This window comes from Chaetodon trifascialis, chromosome 14, assembly GCF_039877785.1.
Source record: "Chaetodon trifascialis isolate fChaTrf1 chromosome 14, fChaTrf1.hap1, whole genome shotgun sequence".
Lineage (NCBI taxonomy): Eukaryota > Metazoa > Chordata > Actinopteri > Chaetodontiformes > Chaetodontidae > Chaetodon > Chaetodon trifascialis.
Genome location: NC_092069.1, coordinates 26,272,501 through 26,290,000, shown reverse-complemented (window position 1 = coordinate 26,290,000; position 17,500 = coordinate 26,272,501). Strand labels below are relative to the sequence as shown.

At 46.3% G+C, this 17,500-nt stretch overlaps 1 protein-coding gene across 1 annotated transcript in view; it reads right to left on the bottom strand.

Annotated features, from left to right (window-relative positions):
- Positions 1-17,500, bottom strand: part of LOC139341983 (neuronal PAS domain-containing protein 3) — a 253,655-nt gene that overhangs the window by 143,136 nt on the left and 93,019 nt on the right. The window lies entirely within an intron of this gene.

Sequence of the window (17,500 nt, the reverse complement as noted above, 5' to 3'; positions counted from 1 at the left end):
GCGAGGTGAGTGCGTGTGTGTGTGCGTGCACACGTGTGTGTCATGTCGTAAAGTTCAGCGAGGTGGGTCGATGGCTTTTTAAAGAGCTTGTCAGCTGAAAGGAAGAGATATGTGTGTTTCTGTATGCACGCGTGTGTGTGACTGTTTTAAGAGCGTTTAGGCAGAGAGCATGCTGGGAAGGTCAAGCTTTAACTTCCAGGTCAACCGGAGGTCAAACTGTCCATTGGTCATGTGACAGGACAGGATTTACTGTCTGAGCCCCTCACTCACTGATATGTCAACAGAACAGAAGCTTTATTTCCATCAGAGAGCCTCGACTGTGATCATCCACTACAAAAAACTGCAAAAACCGCTTATTTCAGAGTCAGAGGAATAAAAGTCAGCTTCCTGTCGTTCAGTCAGAAAGTCCTAACATGCTGTGGACAGCGTCTCTTCCATCCTCGTTGTCCATCATCTTTTGAGACAATTCTGCAGTCTTAAGCCCCTAAATCCCACCGGCTGCAAAACGTCTGCATCCTGTCCGATGTCTTCGACTCGACTTTAGACAGAACATCACTCTGACAACGTGAACACGAACAACGTGAACCTGAGCACACCTGACGTCGCTGTGTGGTAAACAGGAAGCTTCTACCCGTTTCATTGATCATTATTATCTTGGCTTCAGCTCATGATCCACCTGTAAACACCAGCTCAGAGGTCACGTGGGAGCGTCCCCCGACCCTGAAGGAAGCCGACTCGCTCACAGACAAAATCAAACTTTTATCTTTTAAGCAGCAAACTAGATGTCGACCCAAACACTCGGCTGAGATTTCATCATTCATTCATTCATTCATTCATTCATTCATTCATTCATTCACTCCTCGGAGGCTAAATCACAATCATTTTCCCTCCTGCCTCATTGTGTTTGAACAGAAGTCGATTTCTATTCATACGTCGGAATAAACTCTTCGCTTAATTTTTCAGATATGAGAGTATCTGTTTACATGATCAGCTCGTCCACCCGCAGAGGCCAAACTGAGGAAGAATATTTAAAAAAAAAAAATCAAATCCATGCAGGAGCGTCCGCCACGAGATAAAGAGAAACACGGCGAGCAATATGAAGAGAGATGAAGGCGGGAGATAAAGGGCGAGGAGCGCTGCACGGTGGCCGACGGGGAAATCTGGGGAGGTTTGAGGTCCTGACCGCTGATAGCCATCACACACACACACACACACACACACACACACACACACACACACACACACACACACACACACACACACACACAAACTTTACCATCAGTGGAGTTTGAGGCCCTTAACAACTGATAGAAATCTCTCTGCACACACAAACACACATACGTTTAAACAAAGCCTGCACAGATGTGAGTCTGGTTAAGATGGACGCTCAGATATCAGACGAGTGTTAACAAGAGAGCCCGCGAGAAGAAGAGGAAGAAAGTCATGGGACGAGGGGGACGTCGACAGAGACAGACAGACAGAGGCAGACAGAGACAGACAGAGTGAACAAGCAGAGATGTTTTCCAAATCTTCACCAAAGTTAAGCCGACTGCTCGGTCAGGACGCCACACTCTGGAGTCCTGCGCTTAAGACATCCATCGTTACGTTTGTCACACACCTGGAAAAACAATTCACGAATATATTAACTTAATCTAAAGGAGACGGGGACGCGGTGGGACGAGAGAGTGGACTCATCATGTTTTATACTAACAATGACCAAGCAAAGAACTTAGGACAGGCTGGAGGACTGCATGGACCCCTGCACGGAGGACAGCGAGTCCAGACAGACGGTCAGTGCACTGCACAGCGTCGCACTGCAGCCTCTCTGTTTGTTCACCGTGATGACACTTAAGTCTTTATTGGACGTGTGAGCCTGTTTGATTTATGCTGCTTATTAATGTCCACTGCACACAGGCGTCCACGGACCTTTAAGTCACTGTTGGACATTTGTGTTGCACCTTTGTCCTCTGTCCCACCCACGCTGAGGACGGCGGTTGTGTATCTGATGGTTTTTAGGATTCACAGGCTGTGACGTGAAACAGGAGGTCCAACGATGCAGAAGTTTCGATGAAATCTAATTCAGAAAAAATCTAATTCAGAAAAGAGCGAGAAGATAAAGGAGAGAAAAAGGAGCAATAAGAGACCAAAGAGGAGCGAGAGATGGAGAGGGAGGTGCAGAGGTGGGAGCTCTCTCTCCCTCTCCTGCTTTTCCTTTTAATCTCCATCTCCCTCTCCCCCCTCCCATCTTTCAATTCAGCCAATCGGGTGACCCGCAGCCGAGGTTCCACCCCGTCAACTCCGGGGAGGACGAGAACACACACACACACACACACACACACACACACACACACACACACACACACACACACACACACACACACACACACACACACTCTCAGACAAAAGGCCCTTCAGGAGGAGGGTAATTGCTTCCATGGCGATGGGAAAGGAAGGCAGAGAACAAGTGTCACTTTGGATTAAGCCCCGCCTGCTGACATCGCCATGGCGATGACACCGCGAGTGTGTGTGTTCACTGATCAGGGGACCGAGTGCCAAAACCAATCTACCTACAGAGAGAGAGCGATGAAGAGGAGGAGAGAAGGAAGGGAGATAACAGAGATGAAGAGAGGGAAGAACAGTGAAAAGAAGAAAAAAGAGGGAATAAAAAGGATGAAAAGAACGAGAACAGATGGGGATTGACAGAAGAGAAGAAGGGATTGATCTGAAGGAGCGACGCGAAGAGAAAGAGCAGCGAGGGAGGAGGAAAAGTGAGACAAAAAAGAAGAAGCATTAGAGGAGGAGAAAGAGAGGTCGAGTGAGGTCTTATAGGCAGAGGAGAGAGAGAGAGAGAGAGAGAGAGAGGGAGAGAGAGAGGGAGGAAGAGAGAGAGAGAGAGAGAGAGAGAGAGAGAGAGGGAGGAAGAGGGGGGTAATACTGAATGAGATGTTTGTGTGTGATCACCTAACAACCAACTATTATGTGTTTAGTGTGTCCTGTTGCTAGCAACCATAAGAATTAAGATTACTGTGCGTGTGTGTGCGTGTGTGTGTGTGTTCAGTCAAACAGAAGAGGAAGAGGAGCAGAAACACTAAACATCCACAGCTGAAGACACACTCACACAAACAAACAGAGGCTCCGGCTCTTTGTGTGTTTTTGTTGGCTTGTGTGTTTGTGTGTTTGTTTGTTTGTTTTGCCGTTCACAATCATTAAAGCAGTTTGTGCTAAAAAACAAGAGCACGGAGGCCGAGAGGACGAGAAGATCTTCTTCACATCACAGTCAGACTGCAGTTAGCCTCAGCATACGAATATTGACATTAAAACACGCCGTCATGATGGACCCTTCGGCCATGTACTCAAATAGCCACAGAGACACACGCACGCGCGCACACAATAGACACACGACCAAAATGTCCGACCTGCCATCAATCGTTAACCGTGGACGATTGTCAACCGTTCAATATTGTCAGAGAGATCAATTCACTGCTGATCTGCACATGAAAAACGTCTGTTAGCAGATATTTCAGTCTGGACATGTGTGGTTCTGTTTTCACTCCGAACCTGGAGCAGGAAAACCAGACCTGGACCAGGACGGATGGATCCCACTGAAGGACAGAGAGACAGTGTGATCTACTGGGTGTCTGATCCTTTAAACACACCAGCAGAGACAGCCGAGGGTAAAAAACAACTAACAGAACCAAAGTAAATAAAATCTCTGTTTGGTACAGATGATGGCGTGTGTGTGTGTGTGTGTGTGTGTGTGTGTGTGTGTGTGTGTGTGTGTGTGTGTGTGTGTGTGTGTGTGTGTGTGTGTGTGTGTGTGTGTGTGTGTGTGTGTAACGACACACAGCATCGTTACAAGGCTAATCATCCTCCAATAGGATTGTAGTGATGGAGGGATCAGTCTGAACTCCAACAGTGAACTGCTGGTAAGTCCCTCCATCCTACGGGGGGGGGGGGGGGTGGGGGGGATTAGAAAAGATGAAGAGGAGGAGGAGGGAGACGGTTGAATCAGAGGAAGGAAGAGAGGGAGGATCAGGGAGCAGAGGGAAAGAAGAAGGAGCAGCATTAGGAGGCAGAAAGAGGAGCCTGGTCTCCTCGTGGTCCACATGGTAAAAGTATATCTAAGTGTACATGTATCACGCTGCAGTGCCTGTTCTGTAAATTCACTTAAGAAATGGTGTAAAGAGAGTGGAAGAGAAGAAAACAATGCAGACGCAAACAGGAAACAGTACGGAGCAGCTGCGCTCTGTGATGTCATCAGCTCGCAGAGTCGCTCGCTGTGCAGCAGCGTGGCACTGCGGACCCTGAAGGACAGGGTGTCAACACAGCTGACGGGACGGCCCCCGCGGCACACACAGCATTTCCTGTCCTCTACAGGTGGACGCATTTACACCGTCATCCCCCCAGCTGGAGCCACGCCGCTTGGCACACAGACACATGTGGTCCCCTCACCCCTAAATTCCATCGGCCGAGTCCGTCTCCGCTTCAGAAGCGTCCCAGAAGACAGTTTGAGACGGACAGTGACGACTTGACATCTAAACGGTTTCTGAAAGTTTTCCCTCAGTCTTTTTTTGAGGGTGTGGACAAAATATCTCGTTATATTACATTTTCAAGGTAAAAATAATGACATCACATATTGGGGTGGGGCCAAAGTGAGCAGAGTGTGTGTGTGTGTGTGTGTGTGTGTGTGTGTGTGTGTGTGTGTGTGTGTCATTGACATAGCGGAGAGCCATGTTGACAGCCTCAGCAGTATTACAGCTTCCTCCATCCTGTTAGCTACAATCCTGTTAGCTGCGCACCGCGCGCACACACACACACACACACACACACACACACACACACACACACACACACACACACACACACACACACACACACACACACACACACACACGCGCATGCACGCGCGCGCACACACACACACACAGAATTCTACAAAGACTCGATTTTTCTTTTCTCACTGAGTTGAAGGAGAAGATGACAAATATTAAATGTTGATGACTGAGACATGACTCGTCTTTCTATGAGGACGTTTTTCACTGTGTGACGTTTTCGTTGGATTCATTGAAGGCGTCAAAACGAGATTTCAACATATTTACTTCAACACGTCAGCGTCACATCGTTTATGAAGATATCAATATTGTTTATCTGTATCAGAAACAACAACACTCTGTTTTGTTTGTTTGTTTGTTTGCTTGCTTGTTGATGTCACCTGATCTAACATGCTGTGCTTGTAAAACCTGAGGAAACGTCGCGTTGCTTCATCAAACAAACATGTATTTCAGTTTCCTGCTGACATCACTCACTGTGTGCAGTGAATGTTTAGCTTCCAGACATTCAGCCTTTTCATTTCCCAGCAGCACTTATCTACTTTGGAAGGAAACTTTAATACACAAATTCATTAACGCACAACGCAGAACTATTAAGCAAGCCCAAATGACTGATATGATAATGAACATTATGGTGTAATAATGTGGGTTTTATGGATATGAGTTGAGGGTATTAATTACTAAAGATGGATAGTAACATGAATTAATAACAACAAAGCCGACATGAATAAAAGCAGGCTAACAAATTATAGTGGAAGTAACAGACTTTTCAATGTGGACGATTAATAAAAACAAAACAAATCCAGCACAACCAAACACGTTCATGGGTTCAGGATTCATAATTCATGTGCAAAAATCAATCTGGTGCAGCGTGGAGGATCATATTTTAGTTTAAAATGCCAGCTGAGAGAAAAACCTGAAGACTGATGCAACCGAGCATTTCAGTACTGATGTTTCAGCCACGTCCACTGAGGAAGGACGGACGTTCCACAGCTCAGATTATTGGGAAAATCTGAACTCCATTTTAAAAGTATAATCTCCATTCTGAGGGTCGTAAATCAGTCTGAAATAAGTTAATAAAATACATAAATGGCTGCAAAAAATAAAAAGATACTCAAAATTTAAGTTACAAAGAAGTATTAAGGCTAGCTTCTTGAGCTTCGGTAGCTAGTTAAAAAGCTGGCTAACCATGCTAACGTGCTAACGTCCAGTTCTGGGATCAATATTCACTTTGGATCAGTCGCCACTGCGAGAAGAAGGATGTCCAGTTTGCTTCCAACATAATCACCAGGGCCACAAGAGGGCACCACTCAATAATAAACATGAACACGGGTCCTGATGGAGACGACCTGGTGAGGACGGACTGTCTCATTTTTACCACGTGACACCAGCAGACTGCAAACGACCGTCTCACTGTGATCAATCGATCAATATGTGCTGATCATTCCACGGCAGCATCGCGCCAGCTGATTGGGCCGTGCCTTCAGAAGCAGGAAGTCAGAGTCACGGAAGAAAGGAAGCAGGAAAACAATGAAGATAGACTGATAGAGAAAGACAGATCACACATGCTGCTGAGGGGGAAAAGAGGGATGACGAAAGAGGGAGGCAAGAGGAGAAGAAGGAGGTGACAGCTGCACGGGAAAGTTTAATCATCGTCACCTCCTCTGAACTCTCTCTTTCAGTCTTTCCTTCTCTATTTTTCTCCTCTGTCTTGTTTCCCTTAACCTTTGTTTCCTCTCCTTCCCCCTTTTCTCCTTTTTCATTCCTCCACCTCACTCCTGTGCCCTCCTCACTTTATCTCCTTTCCTCTCTTCCCTCCTCTGCTCCCCTCTTCTTCTCTCTGATGCACTTACTTCCTCTCCTATTGCAACCTCCTATACTTGCTTCATTTCCTCTCCTCTGACCACTCCTCTTCCCATCCTTCTCTCTTCTCCTCCATGTTCCTCCTTTCATTACTTCAAATTCCTTTCTCCCCTCTACTCCTCTTTGTCCTTATTTCCTCTGCCTTTACTTCCTCCTCTATTATACTTTCATCCTATGTCCTTACTTCTTTACCTCTCCCCTATCCTTCCTCTCTACTCCCCTCTTTCTGTCCTCCTGTCCTTTTATCTCCTCTTCCTCCCTCGTTCTTCCATCCATTCCTCTCCTCCCCTTTTCTGCCCACTTGTCTCCTCTGTTGTCCTCTCCTAAGACCTCACCTCCTCTCCTATGTCCTCACTTCCTTCCCTCTGCCCTGTTTGCTTACGTCCTCCTTTCCTGCTCTTACTCCCTCTCCTCTCCTCTCCTCTCCTCTTCTCATCCCTCCTCCTCCTCCTCCTCCTCCCCGGGTTCAGTGGTGTGGAACAGTTCAGTATTAGCTCTGAAATTAGCAGCAGTCCCTCGTTAAAGAGTTGGCAGGAGAGCGCGCACGCACGCACGCACGCACGCACACACACACACACACACACACACACACACACACACACACACACACGCACACACACGCACACACACACACACACACACACACACACACACACACACACACACACACACAGTGTTAATGATATAAAAGCTGCAGCCACCTTGGAGACACAAAATTACTTGAGACCCTCTTTCTCTTCATGTCTTTATCATTCCTCCTCTTTCTTTCTTTCTCTCACCACAATCCTTCCACCTCCTCCCCTTTCTCTCCTCCACCTCTCTCTATCTTTTCCTCTCTCTCTCTCTCTCTCTCTCTCTCTCTCTCTCTCTCTCTCTCTCTCTCTCTCTCTCTTTTGTCTCCGTCACCTCCTCCCTCACTCTTTTCTTTCTTTCCTTGTCCTCCTGTAACCTTCAAACAAAGAGACAACTCTCTCTCTCCTCCTCCTCCTCCTCCTCTCTGGCTTACAGCCAGCAGACAGTGAATGAGTCCTCCTCCCCTGACATCCTCCATCATCCTCCTCATTCCTCCTTCCTCCTCCCCTCCTCCTCCTCCTCCTCCTCCTCCTCTCCTTCCTAGTTCCTTTCTTTCTCCTTTTATATCTCTTTTCTTTCCTTTTCTAACTTTAGAACTCCTCTCTTCTTTCCTTTCTTCTCCCATTTTCTTCTTCTTCTCATTACTTTCCGTTCCTCTTTTCTTTCCACTTTGTGCTTTATCTGTCTTTTATTTGTCATCTTTTTAATGCACCACTCTTTTTTTACCTCCTCCTGATGATTTGTGGTTGGCTCCTTCCCTTCTTCCTCTCCCTCTCTGCCTCTCTCCTCGTTACCTTTCCTCCCTTTCTCATCTCTATGGTCTTTTTGTTATCACATTTCCTTCTTCCACCTTTACTTTCTTTTCCTTCTTCCCTCTTTCTCGTTTCTTCTTCATCTCGTTCTCTTTCTTTGTCAGTTTGATCCCTGACAATGATTTTCACAACTGTATTAATCAAGGCATGTGTAGCACACACACACACACACACACACACACACACACACACACACACACACACACACACACACACACACACACACACACACACACACACACACACACACAGCAGACCTGCAGCCCCACATAACAAGACGGCAGCATCGCAGGCCAAGACAGAGTCAGGACCTGACAGAGGGATGTCTGTGTGTGTTTATGTGTGTGCTCCAGGTGTTTATGTGCTGGAGGTGTGTGTGAATGAGGAGCAAAGAGGTATTTTGGCAAAATATCACTCACACACACACTCACAGTGTGGTGTAACCTCTCCACAGGCCTCTGAGCTCTACAGCACTAATTAGTTTGGCAGCAGAGTCAGAACAACATACCTTTGGCCTACAACACCCTCTGCGCACACGCGCACACACAAAAGCAAAAACACACAAAGTTAAACATATATACACACAAGCTGCTTTCCAAAGCCCAGCACACACTCTGAAACACACCTGTCTGCTGATCATCCTGAACCAGAATCACCACCTCACCTTTGTTTGCCTCCACTGACCCGTCAGGGTCTAGTTTACATCCATGTGTGTCCACACTCAAAGTGTGTGCAGTGAAGACTTTGAAGGAGTTCCATTAGTTTTCAGTGGATTTAAACCAAATAACATCAAATTCAAAAGGGGGAAACAGTGAAACACTTTCACTTTCCAACAACCTCCAACCAAAACCACACTGACACAAAGACACACCTGAATCCACCCTGCAGCCCCTCATTTACCCCCCCCCCACACACACACACACACACACACACACATCTGTTGGGTGCCACCTTGCCAGCCTCTCTGGCTGTGATTGATCAAAGCAGGTTACATACAGCAACCTGGTGCTGAGGCCAGGCTGCAAAAAACACACACACACACACACACACACACACACACACACACACACACACACACACACACACACACACACACACACACACACACACACACACACACACACACACACACACACACACACACACACACACACACACACACACGATTGACTTCATATATTATAGATGAGCTAAACACTAAAAAGAGGGTTGTTTCTTTCTTTTCTTCATTCTTTCTGATTTATTCTGATGTTGAGGAAAACAGACTGAAGCAGAGATCAGGAGTCCTCTTGGGTCCAGGATCCAGACTGGGACGGGCCAAAGCAGGCCAGGGTCCTGTTCTGCTGCAGTGGGCCTCTGGTTTTATCATTTGTCTGTTTGCGTGCGTTCGTCTCAGGTTGTTTAGTGTTTGTGTTGTTATGATCAGATTATGAGCCGTCTGTCTGCATGAGCTCGTACGAAAGCTGCTGCACAAATAAAGTTTGATTGATCGTTCTGTGAGTCTGATACCTGAGCAGATCCATGCTGACTCACTGTCAGCGGCGGTGAATCATCATCAGTGTGTTTGGAGGTGAGACAGAGTGTAAATCCTGATCAGACGCTGAAATGAACTGAGAGGCAGCAGATCCACTCTGAGCTCCGTCTGGACGTCTGAGTCCACTTCCTGTCAATGTCCAGACCTCATGACCACACCTGAGGGTGTGAAGGTTGATCGAAGGCTAACTCAGAGCTTCATGTTCACATTACTGCACAAATCCATGTGTCTCACGCTCCATCTCAGTACAGAGAGACCAGAGCAGTCTCCAGGGGGCCCAAAAGGGACGACATGGGGTCCCTCATGCAGGACGGCTTCATTGCTAACATGTGCAGGAGGTGACCCCAGACTGCCAACATTGGAGGGAGTCTCCTTCACAGAAACAATGATAATTCACGCATGTTAGGTTCAGGTACGTTTATCACAGGTCTGCTTCACCCTCGAGGAACTCTTGATGATGTGGTTCCCAACTGCTGGTTTATAGGGATGTCCCGATCACGTTTTTTTGCCCCTGAGTCCGAGTCCAAGTCATTTGATTTTGAGTCCCGATCCGATACTTCTATAAAACATTATGAAACGAACTAAGAGCAAAGAATAAGATCCAGGATGTCCCTTTTTTAAATATTTTTGGCCAATAGCTCTTATATTAAAAATGTAACATGTAACACTTATACACAATTGTGCATGGATGCAGTGCAGTGTATTGTAAACTTCTATGAGGTAACAGAACACAGAAATAAAATTACATTTTCTTCACATTAGGAATAGTGCAACATTAAAGACTCAATAGTCTACTATTAAAACAAATAGCTGCTTAACTTAAAATAGGCATCAAAATATCAAATGCAAACAAATGAGCAAATAAAAGTGATTGTTATCCAGTAGCCTAAGGCCAGTATTGTGCTTTTTGGAACTGCACTCCTAACTCGTAAACTGCAGTGCAGTGTATTGAGGGGTCGTATCAAGTTTGTGGTGTTAAAAGCAGCTTTGTCCTTCCCACCTCTCGAGGTCCCGATTTTGCATATCTCACAGTTTCCAATCGCATTGTTCTCGTCGTTCACTGTGAAATATTTCCACACAGCAGACATAGTAGCAGCATATCACGCGCCTCCGCTTCAAAACAAGCTGCCGTGTTCTGCGCATGCGCCGTTCAGCGGCGTCTGCCACAGACACAGACCCGAACTGTAAACGCTAGTAGTTAATAAATACTATTTCATTCTCATTTATTTTTAATCACGAATAACCCATATATTGTAAATGTGATTGAAAATAACAGAAAATATACATATGTATATATATTATTTATCCGATACCTGATCGGGACATAACATCCGAGTTCCAATCGAGTCTGCAGTCACGTGATCGGCCCTGATTTCCGATCACGTGATCGGATCAGGACAACCCTACTGGTTTATTCTCGTCAACTCGGTAAACAAAAGGAAAAAAATCAAAGGAATACATGCTTTTATTTTGAAGAACTGTTGCTGCTGCAGTACAGTTCAAGAAGCCAATCAGCGCCTGCTGTGTCGGTCATGTGACCCTTTTCCAGGCGTATTTGAACTAAACGTTTGAGCACATGTTAAACAAGTCTACTCCACCCAGACGGCGGCACGTCATACCCATCATCCCTCTGTGTGGACGGCGGCCTGTCCGTCGCTCTGAGTCCAATCTGCTGCGGCTCAACTGCTGTTCTTCATCCCGACACACTCTAACGTCTCTCTGTCGAGCTTCCAGAGCTTGTCTCTCGCTCTGTGTGTGTCTTTCTGTGGCGTCCTCTCTGCCAGAGATCTTGTTTGTACAAAGCAACAGAGAGCTGAATAATTGATGCTGGAAGCAGCTCGCAGCACGCTCACTCGCTCGCTCGCCCCAGCCGTCCTGCACCTCTCTCTCTCCTCCTGCCAAACTTCCCCTCCTGTTGTTGTTATTGTTGTTGTTGCTGGTGTCAATAATCATCAAAAACAAAAACACGAGAGCCAGACGAGACCCGAGAAACAGAAAGAAAGAAAGAAAGAAAGAAAGAAAGAAAGAAAGAAAGAAAGAAAGAAAGAAAGAAAGAAAGAAAGAAGAAAGAAAGAAAGAAAGAAAGGGTGTTTGGAAATGGGAGAGCTGATTGGTCCAAAGCCATGTCATAACAAACACACAAACACACTCATAAACAGGCTTGTAAATTGCAACTGGGAGCAGAGCTAGATATCATTCTGTGTGTGTGTGTGTGTGTGTGTGTGTGTGTGTGTGTGTGTCAGTATGAATAGTGATTAGAAGGTCTGATAAGTGACATTTCCCCTTGGCACAGGCTTTTGTCACAAACACACACATTCGCACACACTCATAGCACTGACAGCATTGTGGTTGTATTGCAGCCCATAGAAAGACGTGAAGAAGAGAAACTGCTTCACACTGACGGACGAGTTTACTTCACACAAACCGACTCACTGACCAACCAGACGACGGACTGAACAACAGACTCACTGGATGAAGGACTAGATTATTGACAAAATTACACAGCGACCAACTGACCGAGCCTGTGTCTGACCAGCCAATCAATGACCAGGTGGCTTCAAGACGACATGATTCACAGAATAAATGATTGTAAATCATAAGATGTCTGATGGACAGACTGACGGACTGAATGTCAAACTAAATAACTGATGATAAGATGACTGACAGATGACACGACAGCTGACTGACAAGGTTAATGGAGAGATGAACGACTGGGAGACAATCTGACTGGATGACTGATTCACGAGTTGAATGTCTGTCTGTCTGTCTGTCTGTCTGTCTGTCTGTCTGTCTGTCTGTCTGTCTGTCTGTCTGTCTGTCTGTCTGTCTGTCGGACTGACTGCAGGTCTGTCTGTTGGCCTCCAGGTCACATGGTGAAGCCTGTAAGCAGACGCAACTCAAATGTTCCTCCAAAGAAAATGTGGAGCTAACAGGTATGTGCACACCTGCCCTGCCCTCAGTGGTTTACTTGATCGTTTCAGAAGTGTCATCCTCTGTACTGTTTTTTAAAAAGACCACTGAAGGAAGAAAGGAGGGAGCAGAAGGAGATGAAGAGGAGTGAGATCAGCTGAAGCAGAGGAAGACAAAAACATGTGGACAGGTGAGATGGCGAGGAGGAAATGAGGGAAGAAGAACGACTGAAAACGCTAAAATGGAGGCAAACAAGGCGGATGGAGAGAGGAGTGAACAGAAAGGCGGCGAGCAGCAGGATGAGAGGAGGATTTGTACAAACACTCCTTCTGCCTTTGTTGGTGCAATTAGCTTCAACAGCTTTTAGCTTTTCACACTCACAATGGCGACGTGTGGGCGTCTGCGTGAGGAGAGCGCACGATGATACGGCTGAGAGCGAGAATTATACCACCAGAGCTGAACACCAGAGGAGCTCAATACAGGGCCAAGCAGGGCCAAACAGGGCCAAGCAGGGCCAAACAGGGCCACACTGACACTGCTCATATCAGCAGACAGTTTGCTCAGAGGACGGTGGACGCTGACCTGTTGACATGTGAGACAAACTGAAAGATGAAGAATACTCTCTTACGTCTTAAGATACATAAGCTAAACAAAACCCAGAGGATTATGTGAAAAATACACCATCACAGAGCTGAAAACAGAGCTGCTCGTCTTCTCTCGTGAAAAGCTGATGATCTGGAGATGAATGGCTTTTAAAAAACAGCAATCAAACTGTTCATTACAGACGTATTCAACAGGCTGAATGAGTTGAAAGTGACTTGAACTACAGGAGGTGTCAGTAGTAGCTCTTCAGAGCTGAGCCAAAGCTCCTCCTCTTCCTCACAGCGTGTCCTATGTCGTTCAGAGTAAGCGGTAAGCGTCTCCGGAGACGGATGCTGCTGTCATTTATTCTTAAATGTAATTTTTCAGAGCTGCGAGCGCCACAGATGAAATTTCATTCACCTCTATTATATTGTGGAGGAGGCAGAAATCCCAGAGATCTCACAAACCAAATAAAGCCAAAACAATCTTTAAGTTTTCTGTCATTTGAGGGAACCAAGCCTTTAACGTGTGTGTATCACATTAAAGCTGAGCGACGAGCTACCAAACACGAACGAACTCCACCAAGACTCAGCTGCTGAAAACTGCTTTCAGCAACAAGCAGGTTCATCTCTTTGTCTGCTTCAGTCTGAGGCAGCAACTAAAATCTTCTGGCATTTTAATTTTCTGTCCCTTTCATTCCCTCCCTCCCTCCTTCACACACACACACACACACACACACACACACACACACACACACACACACACACACACACACACACACACACACACACGAGGGCAAGTTTGAGTTCTTAATCATGGCAGGACCCGGCAGACTCACTGAAGCTTCCAACAAACACAGCTGGCCTCCTGCCTGACCTGCAGACACGTTACCACCTCTCCTGGCCAGATGGACCTGTCTGTGTGTGCGTGTGTCTGTGTGTGCGTGTGTGAGCGTACGTGCGTGTGTGTGTGTGTGTTGGCGTCTGACACTCGTCCTTGAATGAAGACGTGATGGTCAAAGTGTGTGTGTGTGTGTCCACGTGCGTGTGTGCGTGTGCGTGTGCGTGTGCGTGTGCGTGTGCGTGTGCGTGTGTGCGTGTGCGTGTGCGTGTGCGTGCGCTGACTAACTGGACATCCCATCAGCAAAGCATCTGTGATCTGGGCTCTCCAGAGGGAGTTCCCTGTCAGCCAGACAGGTTTATACAGCCACAGGCAGAACAATGGGAGCGGGCGAGAGACAGAGACAGAGAGCAGCAGGAAGAGGAGAGAGAGAGAGAGGTGTCTTTTGTCCAGCAATGATTAAGAATTTAGACCAGACGGACGGGGTGTGTGTGTGTGTGTGTGTGTGTGTGTGTGTGTGTGTGTGTGTGTGTGTGTGTGTGTGTGTGTGTGTTTCAGCTACAGGTAGTATTCCAGAACAGGTGTTTCACAGAATGTGTGTGTGTGTGTGTGTGTGTGTGTGTGTGTGTGTGTGTGTGTGTGTGTGTGTGTGTGTGTGTGTGTGTGTGTGTTCCTAAGACAAAGACAGACTCAGAAGCAGTTTCAGGTGTGTTGTTTGTCCTCAAACTATAATTAAGGACTCAAACACTTTGATCTCAGGGGACGTCCTGAGCTCTTCTGACAAAAACTGAAATGAATCAGCGTGTTAAAATCAAACTTCATCTTGTTTTCTTTAGTTTGGTTCAGGTGCAGCTTCATATTTCTTGTATGTATTTTAAATATTATTCTGATATTTAATGCTCCTGCTTCTCTTTCAGGAAGCCGTGCTGTGATTGGTTAGATTAGTTTAAAGACAGCTTCATGTGAACATGCAGCGATGTGGTCTGGACCGTCAGAAGACAGAAGAGGACGGCAGCCCGGGACCTCCTGGACATACCCTAAGTAATCTCTAGTGTCACTCAGTCAAAAGTTGGACACATCTGGACAGTTTTTAGTTCTTCATCACACATGGACTTAGTGCTGCTGCCGTTAATAGAGCCGTAAACATCAAACGTGTGTTATCAGGAGTGTTTCAGGCATGTGAAGTGTCAAGAAAGAAGTAATCATCATAATAAACCAGTGACTGAAGACGATTCTACAAACTGAGGTGGATAATCAACTTCTTCATTCAATTATGTTCTATGTGCTTAAGCAGCAGTAAACAAAAGAGCTTTTATTCTCCGTTTGAGTTTATACACTGAGCCAATTAGTAAATTAGCAACAACGAGAACAACACAGTGTAAATCATTAGCTCTCCAACGAGCCTGTTTTCCTCCACGCAGCCTGTTTAACTGGGCAGTAAAAGGCCTCTTCATACTGCTTTTCAATCCCAGCTAATGCAGTCACGCCACCACAGTAAAAACTGTGGAGTGATAATTAAAGGACTCTATAAAAAGTCTGCTTCAGCCAGGAGCCGCCAGGAGCCGCACAGTGTTTGACCAGGGATCGATCCACCTTAAAAACCCGTAAACCGGATTCATGAAGACAAACAACCAACAGAAAACACACACTGCTGATACACGACTGCTGCTTCGACTGCGAGTACTGCCAACACTACTGCGAGTACTGCCAACACTACTGCAAGTACTGCCAACACTACTGCGAGTACTGCCAACACTACTGCGAGTACTGCCAACACTACTGCAAGTACTGCCAACACTACTACGAGTACTGCCAACACTACTGCAAGTACTGCCAACACTACTGCGAGTACTGCCAACACTACTGCAAGTACTGCCAACACTACAGCGAGTACTGGTGACACCAGGCAGATAAACGGACCTGCAAAGCAAACTTTGAATACAGCTGGTGTGTCTACTGGAACCACTGGTACTTCTGCTAATACTACTACTAATACTACCACCACTCTCAGGGGTAATACTTGTGATACTAATAATGTTTAATACAACCACTGGGAATACTGGTATTACTACAAAGTTACTCACTATTGCTATTGCTAATACTGGTACTTCAGCCGCTCCTGGTCCAGCTAGTAGTAATAGCAGGACCACTACTGGTCTCCAGTACAGCTGCTGCTAATACTACTAACACTAGTAGTACTACTAGTGCTACAGCTGTTGATACTGCTATTAGTGCTACAGCTGGTATCATTAGTGCTGCTCAGGATACTTCTGCTGCAATACTTCTGTTATATTCTGTGTGGTGAATTTTGGCTGATAACAGACTGACGTCTTAAAACGTAAGAATTTCAAACGGACTTTGGTACAAAGCTTTTTCATAATAAATATATGAGGCACACACCTGAACTACTCTTGACTGCATGGAACTTTTAACACCTCATATTGTGATGGTGACACCATCAGCGGGTGTAGCTCTTTAACTATTATCTTGGCTCAGCTCGGCTCGGCCCTCTTCCCTATCTGAGAGAAGGATTGCCTGCTAAATCTCTTCCATGCAGCAAGTGGACCATGACTGGGAGAAATAGGCTGAGATCCTGCTGAGAAGGAGAGGGTGGGGGGGTGTAATCGCAGAGGGAGAAGGGGGGAGAGAGGGGCGAGCAACAGGTAGAGGTAGTGCAGAGAGAGAGAGAGAGAGGTTTCTAAATGCAGCGTGTCTATCTGACGATCATCCAGCAGATAGACTCTGACGACAGCCGAGGAGCCAATCTGAGGAAGACTTTCACAGCTGAATCTCCACAAAACTGGAGGACAGAGGCTGAATGAGGACCTGTCTGTCTCCTTCCAGTCTGTCTCCCTGTCTGTCTGCTAAGCAGGAGGTCGACCAGAGGAAGCGTCTGAGTCAGTCTGAGGCTCAGAGCCTCTGGAGCCAGCGATGGACGTTGTGATGTAAAAAAAACAGACTCCAAAAGCAAAAGTCTGTCAATATTTTAATTCCATGAGTTTTTCATCATGTGATTTATTTAGATGTTTCAGGTTTACTTTAAATGTCTTTTCCGCTCTTCCCAGAATAAGAATGCAGCACAAAGGAGAGAAACCGTTGAAATTAATTAATGTGTTAAGTCACAAAATAAGCACCAAATGATATTTTTCACGTATGTGGAATATCACACGAGTTACTAAAAACTCCTCGATGTGAGCCACAGCCTGAGCTCCATCCTTCTCCTCATTCTCTCTGATTTCCAGATTCTTTAACTGAGGGGACACCCGGTGATTTAAATTCATCTGGGGACCCCTGCAGGTCCCCTGCAGGTCCTCAGACCACACTCACACATCCCCTGGACTAAACTGCGTCTCTTTTGAGGCTGATGTGTAAAATATTTGAAAACCTCTCAGTCCAAGCATGAGATCAAAAAACCACAAGCACCATAAAAAGCCGAATTATCCCTAAAAAATAAACTGCCGTGCACGGTACATTAGAGCGAACTGCAGGCAGCGCTGCAGCCGCTTCGCCTCCCCAAAGTCTCTGACAGCCGACCGCCGACGGCCTCCCGCGCTCGA